This window comes from Cherax quadricarinatus, chromosome 71 (genome assembly GCF_038502225.1).
Source record: "Cherax quadricarinatus isolate ZL_2023a chromosome 71, ASM3850222v1, whole genome shotgun sequence".
NCBI classification, from domain to species: Eukaryota; Metazoa; Arthropoda; class Malacostraca; order Decapoda; family Parastacidae; genus Cherax; species Cherax quadricarinatus.
In genome coordinates, this window is record NC_091362.1 from 4,459,484 (window position 1) to 4,473,636 (window position 14,153).

Below are 14,153 nucleotides of genomic sequence, written 5' to 3' on the forward strand. Positions count from 1 at the left end.
TGGTACTGATTTCGTGTGTAAAGTATTTTGTCTCTTTTTTCATCTCGTATGAATTCACTGAGTGTAGCGGTAATAATATGTTTGATTGTAAATAACCTCAAAGTGTAAGTGATGGCAGGAGTGCAGTGAACAAATGGGGAGCTCATGATGTGATCGTACCTATTAAATAGAATCGGCCATTTACGCAGAAATATTCTTAAAAATAGATATCTTCGAAAATTGCCTCTTAATCGTTTAGTGTCATTTTTTCAAATCTGAATGATGTAAAATTAGTAACTCTGAATTAAAGCTGATTTTGACACCTCACATACCATCGCCAACCTTAATGTAAATATAATATCGCTTAAATTCCACTAAAATAGTTTTAATTCAGTCTAAATTCATTAGTATTATATAACATCAATGAGAGATAAGATAATACAATGCCTTTCCTATCATCTACTATTTAAACAAATATATTGAGCAAACCAGCTTCCTCTGAGATGATCCTGGCTGCTACCTTACGTCTCGAGAGGTCCTGCCTACAGTAATGTAGGATTACGGTATCTGATGGTATCAGATATCGACATGTATATAGATGAGATTCGTGTGTGGTACTAGGATATTTATTGAGGCAACATTTCTCTCAGAGGAGCTTTATCAGTAAAGATCCTTTTACTGAGGAAATGTTTTCAGCCAGAGAACTTTATCAAGTAAGAATGTTTTATTGAGGAAACGATTGGAAACGTTTCACTCCTTGTACTATACTGGTCTCCTGGATACTTACGTATTATGCGAGGTCAAGGCACATGTTCAACACGTAGGACATTCATTATGGTAACGTTTAGCACACTAACGGCTTTGCTAATCCTTTCTAAAATTTACTCAAGATATAAATAACAGAGAGAGGTCAGTTAGATGCCAGAGGGAACAGAGTAACTACACTACATATAAACTGATGTCATGGCTGCCTGCAAACAACGCAGCCTTCAGCTTGTCCTCTTTCATCAACAGATCACCTTCATCCCGTTTCATGAGATGCTCATGTGTACTACGATGCTTCACACATGGTTGCTGCTCGGAGCGTCACAGTTACACCATGGTTTATGTTCCCTGATTCGTTGTTCCAGGGTCTTCGATGTCTCGCCATGTGTGCCTTATCGCACCTCCTGCTGCCAGATATGATCCAAATAAAGGATAGTTTCAAATTAAGACACATGTGCAACATCTTGGTATCTTTATTGTAGACGTTTCGCCATCCAGTGGCTTTATCAATACAAATTCTAGGACATAATTTGAAGACAGTAGAACTATATACAGAAGATACCCAGATGTTGCAGATGTGTCTTAATTTCATCTTGTCGGTATTGTATACCATTCTTGTACAAGGATAGTTTGTAACACTTAAGACATTTCGTTCACTGAAACAAAATTCATTATTCATTCCGTCTTTTTTTGTTTTTCGTATATTGTGAATAGGTCTCCTTAAATTCACTATGCGAAACATCTAACTAAACGTCCTAAATATTGTAAACGTGGCTCTATTTTCACAGTTTCTCGGTATTGTTATACTCTTATAATATATACTGTGCTGTTGAATGACGCTGCACAGTGGCCAACTGCACATCTGTTTCGCTAAGGGCAGGGGTTGGCGAGACGTCCTTCACATGAAGTGTTCCAGTCATGCACACACTGCACCACCTGTCCAAAGAACCGTGTGTGTCAGAATAGCTGGACATACATACAAATGAGCCAAGGGGTTTGTTTCTGCCGCTGGTAACTATAAATAAATGAGTTCATTCAGACTGAGAGCTTGTCATCAGTGCGTGTTCTCCAAGGTCCAAACACCGGCTCAACAATACTCCCCAAATGATATCGTGTGGCCGGGAGACAGTTAGGGTAACATACACTACACAGTTTGTCATAATGTTCGTTGACAACAGCATTCCCGAGTACAAAGGCAGGCTGCAGTTGAATCTGCCATGCCTCCCTCTCCCTCACCCTTGCTTCCCTACCGCCCACCTCTTCTTCCCCAGACCCACCTTCCCCTGCTCCTCATCCTTGAGAGCATTCAATTCACAATCGCACGGTCCCGGGTTTGATTCTCCGGCGCAGAAAAACATATGAGGCAGTCTTACACATCTGCTGCCCCTGCTCACTTAAAAACAAGAGTACCTGTCTGTTAGTTAGAGTAAGTCGTGGCCTACAAATGACTTTAATGACACTTAGCAAAAAGGAAACCTTATTATATAGAACGGTTCACATGCATGAGTCCTTATCTAGTACACGATAAAGCCTCGTGACTCTCTCTCTCTCTCTCTCTCTCTCTCTCTCTCTCTCTCTCTCTCTCTCCCTTCCTGTGATTTTGTTGAGCTACCTATATGTTAGGCAACTGCTGTAGGTCACTTCCAGGAAATATGTGGTAGAAAACGTCTCTTCTGCTAGAATGTTATGTGTTGTGTGAGAAACACCGTTGCCCTACGTGAGAAACTCCAGTACCTCCTGGAATGTTATGTCTTATGTAGGAAGTATTTCTGTGTAAAAAATCCAGCTCCTTCTGGAACTCAAGTTCCATGAAAGAAACTCCTGTACTTGCTCTAATGTCATCCTGTGCAAAATAAAAAAAAATCCATTCCTGTGAAAGAAACTTCAGTACCTGCTGGGTAAAAGGCATCCACGTAAGTAATTGTGTTAAGAAAATAAAATTCTTCATATTCCTTCCTACGACAAACATGGCCAGCTCTTGATTCCAGTAAGTAAATATAATACAGAATATGACGGCAGGACATTGCTGTTGGATTCAATTTTCCTAAGAATTCTCTTCCTCGCCTCTGTTTCACACCCCATTTTTACATGCCTCCTCTTTCCGCCTTCTGCTTCCCCTCCCCAGTCCTCACTAATTTCATGATTTTTCTCTAGTCTCTTCGCATTCTGTCATTCCTTTCCTCATCTACCTCGGCTGGTCTCCGTTTCATCCTCTCCCTTAACCCCTCTGTCTGTTCTCTCCCTTCCTTTCATCTCATGCCTACTTCTTTCCTTCCCATCCCCTCCTTCCTTTCCCACCTTCCACCTTCCCTTTCTCTCGTCCGTGCCATTCCGAAGACAACTAGGATGGCAACCAGAAATCTGGATGCCACTGCGAGAATGGCTCAGTAACTCAAGAGCTTTCGACAGTAATCGATGGAATATGCAGCCAAATGAGCAGCTGAGGTAAAGAACTAGAATATTTCTACACGCACTTGCATTATTTTCACGTCAAGTACATTGAGCGTCCACACAGTGGATCAGTAACGAAAATGTCAGCTGGGTCAGGAGTGGAACAGTTGCAGCACCTTCAGAAAGGTCAGCAGTAGAACATTAGCAGCAACTTTAAGAAGGTCAGCAGTGAAACACTAACACGACAACGTCAGGAAGGTCAGCAGTGGAACACTAACACAACAACATCAGGAAGATCAGCAGTGGAACACTAACACAACAACGTCAGGAAGGTCAGCAGTGGAACACTAACACAACAACGTCAGGAAGGTCAGCAGTGGAACACTAACAGAACAACGTCAGGAAGGTCAGCAGTGGAAAACTAACAAAACAACGTCAGGAAGGTCAGCAGTGGAAAACTAACAAAACAACGTCAGGAAGGTCGGCAGTGGAACATTAATAGAACAACGTCAGGAAGGTCGGCAGTGGAACATTAACAGAACAACTTCAGGAAGGTCAGCAGTGGAAAACTAACAAAACAACGTCAGGAAGGTCAGCAGTGGAAAACTAACAAAATAAGGTCAGGAAGGTCGGCAGTGGAACATTAACAGAACAACGTCAGGAAGGTCAGCAGTGGAAAACTAACAAAACAGCGTCAGTAAGGTCGGCAGTGGAACACTAACAGAACAACGTCAGGAAGGTCAGCAGTAGAACACTAACACAACAACGTCAGGAAGGTCAGCAGTGGAACACTAACACAACAACGTCAGGAAGGTCAGCAGTGGAACACTAACACAACAACGTCAGGAAGGTCGGCAGTTTATCACTAACACAACAACGTCAGGAAGGTCAGCAGTGGAACACTAACACAACGTCAGGAAGGTCGGCAGTGGAACACTAACATAACAACTTCAGGAAGGTCAGCAGTGGAACACTAACACAACAACGTCAGGAAGGTCAGCAGTGGAACACTAACACAACAACGTCAGGAAGGTCGGCAATGGAACACTAACACAACAACGTCAGGAAGGTCAGCAGTGGAACACTAACACAACAACGTCAGGAAGGTCGGCAGTGGAACACTAACACAACAACGTCAGGAAGGTCAGCAGTGGAACACTAACACAACAACGTCAGGAAGGTCGGCAATGGAACACTAACACAACAACGTCAGGAAGGTCAGCACTGGAACACTAACACAACAACGTCAGGAAGATCAGCACTGGAACACTAACACAACAACGTCAGGAAGATCAGCAGTGGAACACTAACACAACAACGTCAGGAAGGTCAGCAGTGGAACACTAACACAACAACGTCAGGAAGGTCAGCAGTGGAACACTAACACAACAACGTCAGGAAGGTCAGCAGTGGAACACTAACACAACAACGTCAGGAAGGTCGGCAGTGGAACACTAACACAACAACGTCAGGAAGGTCAGCAGTGGAACACTAACACAACGTCAGGAAGATCAGCACTGGAACACTAACACAAGAACGTCAGGAAGATCAGCACTGGAACACTAACACAAGAACGTCAGGAAGATCAGCACTGGAACACTAACACAAGAACGTCAGGAAGATCAGCACTGGAACACTAACATAACGTCAGGAAGATCAGCACTGGAACACTAACACAAGAACGTCAGGAAGATCAGCACTGGAACACTAACACAAGAACGTCAGGAAGATCAGCACTGGAACACTAACACAAGAACGTCAGGAAGATCAGCACTGGAACACTAACACAAGAACGTCAGGAAGATCAGCACTGGAACACTAACACAAGAACGTCAGGAAGATCAGCACTGGAACACTAACACAAGAACGTCAGGAAGATCAGCACTGGAACACTAACACAAGAACGTCAGGAAGATCAGCACTGGAACACTAACACAAGAACGTCAGGAAGGTCGGCAGTTTATCACTAACACAACAACGTCAGGAAGGTCAGCAGTGGAACACTAACACAACGTCAGGAAGGTCGGCAGTGGAACACTAACATAACAACTTCAGGAAGGTCAGCAGTGGAACACTAACACAACAACGTCAGGAAGGTCAGCAGTGGAACACTAACACAACAACGTCAGGAAGGTCGGCAATGGAACACTAACACAACAACGTCAGGAAGGTCAGCAGTGGAACACTAACACAACAACGTCAGGAAGGTCGGCAGTGGAACACTAACACAACAACGTCAGGAAGGTCAGCAGTGGAACACTAACACAACAACGTCAGGAAGGTCGGCAATGGAACACTAACACAACAACGTCAGGAAGGTCAGCACTGGAACACTAACACAACAACGTCAGGAAGATCAGCACTGGAACACTAACACAACAACGTCAGGAAGATCAGCAGTGGAACACTAACACAACAACGTCAGGAAGGTCAGCAGTGGAACACTAACACAACAACGTCAGGAAGGTCAGCAGTGGAACACTAACACAACAACGTCAGGAAGGTCGGCAGTGGAACACTAACACAACAACGTCAGGAAGGTCAGCAGTAGAACACTAACACAACAACGTCAGGAAGATCAGCACTGGAACACTAACACAACAACGTCAGGAAGGTCAGCAGTGGAACACTAACACAACAACGTCAGGAAGGTCAGCAGTGGAACACTAACACAACAACGTCAGGAAGGTCGGCAGTGGAACACTAACACAACAACGTCAGGAAGGTCAGCAGTGGAACACTAACACAACGTCAGGAAGATCAGCACTGGAACACTAACACAAGAACGTCAGGAAGATCAGCACTGGAACACTAACACAAGAACGTCAGGAAGATCAGCACTGGAACACTAACACAAGAACGTCAGAAAGATCAGCACTGGAACACTAACATAACGTCAGGAAGATCAGCACTGGAACACTAACACAAGAACGTCAGGAAGATCAGCACTGGAACACTAACACAAGAACGTCAGGAAGATCAGCACTGGAACACTAACACAAGAACGTAAGGAAGATCAGCACTGGAACACTAACACAAGAACGTCAGGAAGATCAGCACTGGAACACTAACACAAGAACGTCAGGAAAATCAGCACTGGAACACTAACATAAGAACGTCAGGAAGATCAGCACTGGAACACTAACATAAGAACGTCAGGAAGATCAGCACTGGAACACTAACATAAGAACGTCAGGAAGATCAGCACTGGAACACTAACACAAGAACGTCAGGAAGATCAGCACTGGAACACTAACACAAGAACGTCAGGAAGATCAGCACTGGAACACTAACACAAGAACGTCAGGAAGATCAGCACTGGAACACTAACACAAGAACGTCAGGAATATCAGCACTGGAACACTAACACAAGAACGTCAGGAAGATCAGCACTGGAACACTAACACAAGAACGTCAGGAAGATCTGCACTGGAACACTAACACAAGAACGTCAGGAAGATCAGCACTGGAACACTAACATAAGAACGTCAGGAAGATCAGCACTGGAACACTAACACAAGAACGTCAGGAAGATCAGCACTGGAACACTAACACAAGAACGTCAGGAAGATCAGCACTGGAACACTAACACAAGAACGTCAGGAAGATCAGCACTGGAACACTAACACAAGAACGTCAGGAAGATCAGCACTGGAACACTAACACAAGAACGTCAGGAAGATCAGCACTGGAACACTAACACAAGAACGTCAGGAATATCAGCACTGGAACACTAACACAAGAACGTCAGGAAGATCAGCACTGGAACACTAACACAAGAACGTCAGGAAGATCTGCACTGGAACACTAACACAAGAACGTCAGGAAGATCAGCACTGGAACACTAACATAAGAACGTCAGGAAGATCAGCACTGGAACACTAACACAAGAACGTCAGGAAGATCAGCACTGGAACACTAACACAAGAACGTCAGGAAGATCAGCACTGGAACACTAACACAAGAACGTCAGGAAGATCAGCACTGGAACACTAACACAAGAACGTCAGGAAGATCAGCACTGGAACACTAACACAAGAACGTCAGGAAGATCAGCACTGGAACACTAACACAAGAACGTCAGGAAGATCAGCACTGGAACACTAACACAAGAACGTCAGGAAGATCAGCACTGGAACACTAACACAAGAACGTCAGGAATATCAGCACTGGAACACTAACACAAGAACGTCAGGAAGATCAGCACTGGAACACTAACACAAGAACGTCAGGAAGATCTGCACTGGAACACTAACACAAGAACGTCAGGAAGATCAGCACTGGAACACTAACATAAGAACGTCAGGAAGATCAGCACTGGAACACTAACACAAGAACGTCAGGAAGATCAGCACTGGAACACTAACACAAGAACGTCAGGAAGATCAGCACTGGAACACTAACACAAGAACGTCAGGAAGATCAGCACTGGAACACTAACACAAGAACGTCAGGAAGATCAGCACTGGAACACTAACACAAGAACGTCAGGAAGATCAGCACTGGAACACTAACACAAGAACGTCAGGAAGATCAGCACTGGAACACTAACACAAGAACGTCAGGAAGGTAACGTCTTAATCATCGTATATGGAATTAGGAAGATTTTAATATCAGACATTTTAATTATGAAGCAGAATCATTATTTCCCTCATCGAGGCGCACACGTGATTTTATGCGAGTATGAACACGCACTATTGCACTTGTGTGTGTGTGTGTGTGTGTGTGTGTGTGTGTGTGTGTGTGTGTGTGTGTGTGTGTGTGTGTGTGTGTGTGTGTGTGTGTGTGTTAGTTACCATTTTTTCCTAGGCACATGTCTATTAGACACTAGGCCTGTGTGTGTGTGTGTGTGTGTGTGTATGTGTATGTGTATGTGTATGTGTATGTGTGTGTGTGTGTACTCACCTATTTGTGGTTGCAGGGGTCGAGTCCCAGCTCCTGGCCCCGCCTCTTCGCTGATTGCTACTAGGCCCTCTCTCTCCCCGCTCCATGAGCTTTATCAAACCTCGTCTTAAAACTGTGTATGGTTCCTGCCTCCACTACGTCATTTTCTAGGCTTTTCCACTGCCTTACAACTCTATGACTGAAGAAATACTTCCTACTATCTCTCTGACTCATTTGTGTCTTCAACTTCCAATTGTGGCCTCTTGTTTTTGTGTCCCCTCCCTGGAACATCCTGTCCTTGTCCACCTTGTCTATTCCACGCAGTATTTTATATGTCGTTATCATGTCTCCCCTGACCCTCCTGTCCTCCAGTGTCGTCAGACCGATTTCCCTTAATCTTTCTTCATAGGACATTCCCCTTAGCTCTGGAACTAACCTTGTTGCAAACCTTTGTACTTTCTCTAGTTTCTTGACGTGCTTTATCAAGTGCGGGTTCCAAACAGGTGCTGCATACTCCAGTATGGGCCTGACATACACGGTGTACAGTGTCTTGAATGATTCCTTACTAAAGTATCGGAATGCTGTTCTCAGGTTTGCCAGGCGCCCATATGCTTCAGCAGTTATCTGATTGATGTGTGCTTCCGGAGACATGCTCGGTGTTATACTCACCCCAAGATCTTTCTCCTTGAGTGAGGTTTGCAGTCTTTGGCCACCTAGCCTATACTCTGTCTGTGGTCTTCTGTGCCCTTCCCCTATCTTCATGACTTTGCATTTGGCAGGATTAAATTCGAGAAGCCATTTGCTGGACCAGGTGTCCAGTCTGTCCAGGTCTCTTTGAAGTCCTGCCTGGTCCTCATCAGATTTAATTCTCCTCATTAACTTCACATCATCTGCAAACAGGGACACTTCTGAGTCTAACCCTTCCGTCATGTCGTTCACATATACCAAAAATAGCACTGGTCCTAGGACCGACCCCTGTGGGACCCCGCTCGTCACAGGTGCCCACTGTGATACATCATTACGTACCATGACTCGTTGTTGCCTCCCTGTCAGGTATTCTCTGATCCATTGCAGTGCCCTTCCTGTTATATGCGCCTGATGCTCTAGCTTCTGCACTAATCTCTTGTGAGGAACTGTGTCAAAGGCCTTCTTGCAGTCCAAGAAGATGCAATCAACCCACCCCTCTCTCTCTTGTCTTACTTCTGTTATTTTATCATAAAACTCCAGAAGGTTTGTGACACAGGATTTGCCTTCCGTGAATCCGTGCTGGTTGGCATTTATACTCCTGTTCCGTTCCAGGTGCTCCACCACTCTCCTCCTGATAATCTTCTCCATAATTTTGCATACTATACACGTCAATGACACAGGTCTATAGTTTAGTGCCTCTTTTCTGTCTCCTTTTTTGAAAATGGGAACTACATTTGCCGTCTTCCATACCTCAGGTAGTTGCCCAGTTTCCAGGGATGTGTTGAAGATTGTGTGTGTGTGTGTGTGTGTGTACTCACCTAGTTGAGGTTGCGTGTGTGTGTTTGTGTGTGTGTGTGTGTGTGCGTGTGTGTGTGTGTGTGTGTTTGTGTATGTGTGTGTGTGTGTGTGCGTGTGTGTGTGCGTGTGTGTATATGTGTGTGTGTGTGTGTGTTTGTGTGTGTGTGTGTGTGTGTGTGTATGTGTGTATGTGTGAATATATGCATTTGCGTTGGCAAGCATCGGAGTAATTGCATATGCATTGGTGTACACGTGTTCACAGTTGCTTTCCTATGTACTTGTTTTACATATGTGGGTTCACATGTAAGTAGGTATATGTACATGATTTGCATAATTTTGTACAAGAATGTATGTTAATGTTTCACTTGTAACCTTCATTGTCGTGGTTGGTATACTATATTTTTGAAAACTTGGCAACTACAAGATTTATTAAGATTTATTATTAAGATTTATTAAGCCTGCATGTCAACTGTCAGTCAGTGATACCTTACTGTTTATATTGGTATTAAGTAAACTTTAGTATTGTAAATACATACTAAGATATAAACCCCTCGAAGAGTTATATGTCGCTCTCCTAGCAAACACATAAGTTAAGATACTCAGTAGAATATACACAATGTTCTCATCTGTGGAAACTATAAATACTTCTCCTATAAATACTTTAATACAAAATACAAGTTGCAGAAAGTTAATCATTATTTTTAATCAGGACATTTTTTACCCCATTGGCTCTGCAAAATTCTTATTTGCTTTGGCCACTTCATCCGTTAATTTAAGTATTATAAGAGGATAGGAAGACGAATTAGACGTGTTGCAGTGGCTGCGCGACCAGATAAATGTACCCTCTGTACTCCTTAACCCAAGGTCCTAATGCCTCAGTGCATGCTGTTGAAACAGTACAGAGTGCGGCAAAAGTTGATAATGCAGTTAAATGCTAGCTCTGAAGATTTGAAGGGAATATGAAGAGATATTCATTCACAAGTCATCACATGGAAACTAATAGTCAAATTTCTTCAATTTAAATGGTAAACTACGACATGCGCAGACCAAATATAATTCATATGTTTCAGAGAGACTAAGGAGATCAATAACCTAAAACACACAAGCCCGTTAGGCTTAAAACAGCTCAGATATCGCGCTATCAAGTAATCAGTATTGAACGATTGATGCTAATCAAATGTGATACTCAGAAATTATAGCATGAAAAGCAGCATTTCAGTTTTTCCAGTTTAAAAAAAATAGAACATACATAGGACAAAATCAATCCAAACTTTTCTCTAAGACTGACCAACTTGTAAGAAAGTAAGTAAACTCTGTGCGATCTTGCCGTATATAACGCACAAATTGTTAACAATAGTCTTGAGGGGTTACAGATGTTATAGGTACATAAACGAACATTAAATTGATTTAACCTGGGGTAACCAAATAAACTCGTTATGACATTAATGATCAGAAGAGACATTGTCCACTTATTTCATAGAAACCAGTTTGATTAATAAAACAGATATATGACAATTTGCACAGCTTAACATCAAGATTTTGTTCCCTTTGAGAAAAATATATCAGCACTAAAAGCTTAAAGCTGATCAGTAGAAGCAATTTCCGGTTATTTCACAGAAACCAACCAAATTTGAGCCTAAACAGCCCATTCCCTTGGAACGTTCCATTCACTTCACACAATGTTTCAACCATTGATGATATATGCCATTCACAATTCTTATATTTTAATCAGAGGAAAGTGTTAAAAATTAAACCGGAATCATAGGAATAGGCACTCAGATTAGATCCTAGCAATAAGGCAAGTCAAGTTCTTTGGATCAAGAGCCCCAGACCAGCATTAAGGCAAATATAGTGGTATGAGAGGAGCCTGTCCTTACCTCCCACACAGAAAAAAAAATTGGGAATTGCTTATTTAGGATTGTGCATAGGGCACCCACTTATGTAAACAGGCCTATGAATCTTGCCCAAGATACATTTCACAAGAGTCGAAAATATAAAGGTGATGGAATAAGGCGTCCTCGAGTAATAAACGAAAATGTATGAGTAAGATAACGAATGTTCCGCGTAATAGTAAAGTCTCCCATCGATAAGTTTAAAAACACAATTAAACCAAGAAGAACAAAAACGCACAATACCTTGACTGGAGCAATACGCAAATAACCCGCACATAGCAGACACAAAACCTCATGACGACGTTTCGGTCCGAGCCGAATCATTCACAAGTGTGACTTGTGAATGGTCTAAGTTGGACCTAAATGTAGTCATAAGCTTTCCTCTCTACGTGCGGGTTATTTATATAAAGTTCAACCACTTTTTATTTTTTTCCAGCTAACTTTTCTCATTTACATTCTCTTTAGAATTCTCTATAATTCTGCAAGAATAAAAAAAGGATATTTCATATTAAAAAAAATCAGTTGGATAAAGTTGGCAAAAAAATTTCCATATTGGCATCCACAGAGCCCAAAATTAATACAAAAAATATCTCTGTGAAGACAAATCAACATTTAGAGTTCGAAAATCATCAGAAGATCTTTCTCTAGTTATTGCATTGCTAACAATTTGCTTATTAAAAAATAGCAAATTGAAATTTACACAAAGTGAGTGAGAAACTGTTTTCATAAATGTCACGAATGTGAAATGCTTGAAGCCGATCATAAATGGCATTCTGCAGTAATTAATCTGATTCCAGCAATTCCAAGTTGTTTAACTATTTCGACAACAACTTTAAAATTTGCAAAGACTAGGACTAAACTTATGGAGTGTCGTCCTACTTATAGAATGTATTGTTTATAATATTTAAAAGTCAGTGAGAAGAGACATTCATTAGTTACAGAATACAGAATGATCACGCGGATCGTAAGAGTGATAGAATGATCACCAGGATCATAAGAGTGACAGAATGATCACTAGAATCATAAGTGACAGAATGATCGCTAGGATCACAAGAGTGACAGAATGATCACCAAGATCATAAGAGTGACAGAATGATTTTGACTTAAATAGCGAAAATATAGCGTTGCTATTTATATATTGCTATTTAAATAGCGTTGCTATTTAAGCCAAAATCGTCAAAAAACTCAGTAGACATTATTCTTGTAAACCTTATTCAGTAAACCTTTTTGGGAGCTTGCACTTGACTCCTGCAAATACACCTAGGTGAGTGGATCTTAATGAGTGCATCTTAAGTATAAAGATGAGAATTATAAGTGTCTTAAAAACCCGGATAATGTATCAAGCATTTAGAGATCTATTTACCACGCATGTGAAACCAATATGACGTAAGTTCTGGAGATGGGAAGGGCAGTGTCTGCATTCTGAAGATGGGCGGACATGTTGCAGTAGTCGGAGGGTAATCTGAATAATGATGTCAGCACAATTCTGGAAAGAGGGCGATTGAATGAATGATGTGAATATGTCTTCTTTGGGTCACCCTGCCATGGCGTAAGACGACCATTGAAGTAAAAACATCAACTGAAATTAAATCAGTACACTAATATGCATCACAGGTGTGGAGCCACACCAAGAAAATAACATTGGGAAATAAGTAAAGAACAGATTCGCTACCAGACTGTACAATAACCAAGAAACATAATTTAAGTAAAAATCTGCAAGAACCGGATCTCATAACTCTGGAAGAAGGAAAATAAGATGAGATTAGACTAGAGGAGAAAGACAGACAGCTCACCACCAGACATATTAGGAACAGGCGAGGGAGGACACAGACTGAAACTAAACACAAATATGAACCACAAAAATGCAAAAAAAAAAAAAAAAAAAAAAAAATGACAACGTTAGGATAGTAACAAAATGGCTCTGTACAGCTGAGTATCTGACCCGGTACTGCTTGTCATCTGACTTGGTACCGTGAGGAGCTGGCTTAATATAACTGAGCATTTGGCTCGGTACAGCTAAGAATCTGGCTCGGTACAACAGAACATCTGGCTTGTTACAGCTGAGCATCTGGCTTGTTACAGCTGAGCATCTGGCTTGTTACAGCTGAGCATCTGGCTTGTTACAGCTGAGCATCTGGCTTGTTACAGCTGAGCCTCTGGCTTGTTACAGCTGAGCATCTGGCTTGGCACATCTGAGTAGCTGGCAAGATATCAGACATTAATTATCGAATGTCCTCATTATCCATCTTAACGCCAGTGAAGAGATGAGGTAATTTGTTGTAGGAGTATCCAAGATGATTCCCTCCCTTCAAGTGTATTCCCTTCCCACCAGATGTGCATTTCCTTCTTACCTCATATGTAATTCCTTCCCTTCTGATACGTATATCCTTTCCACTAGATATGTATTTCTTTCCAGCTTAATGTGTACTTTTTTCCTCACTCATATATGTATTTCCTTTAAGACGATGCATTTTCTTCCCGCAAGAGATGTCTTCTCACGAGCTACTTATGCTTCCTTTTACGTATCTCGGCAGCGTTTTTGCAATGCAAATTTACTATGGTATTAGAGACGGTAGACCAAGATTAAGAATACAATATTGTATACCTGGAGTATACCTGGAGAAGGTTTCGGAGGTCAACACCCCCGCGGCCCGGTCTGTGACCAAGATTGACATGGACTTCAGAAAGGCCTTTGATAAAGTGCCACACTGGAGACTGATTTAGAAAGTACCGGCACAAGGACTAGGAGGATAAATT

General features: G+C 42.1%; 1 protein-coding gene across 1 annotated transcript in view; it reads right to left on the minus strand.

Moving 5' to 3' along the window:
• CARPA (Carbonic anhydrase-related protein A) overlaps positions 1-14,153 on the minus strand; it is a 608,382-nt gene that overhangs the window by 525,498 nt on the left and 68,731 nt on the right. The gene's annotated exons all lie outside the window — the stretch shown is intronic.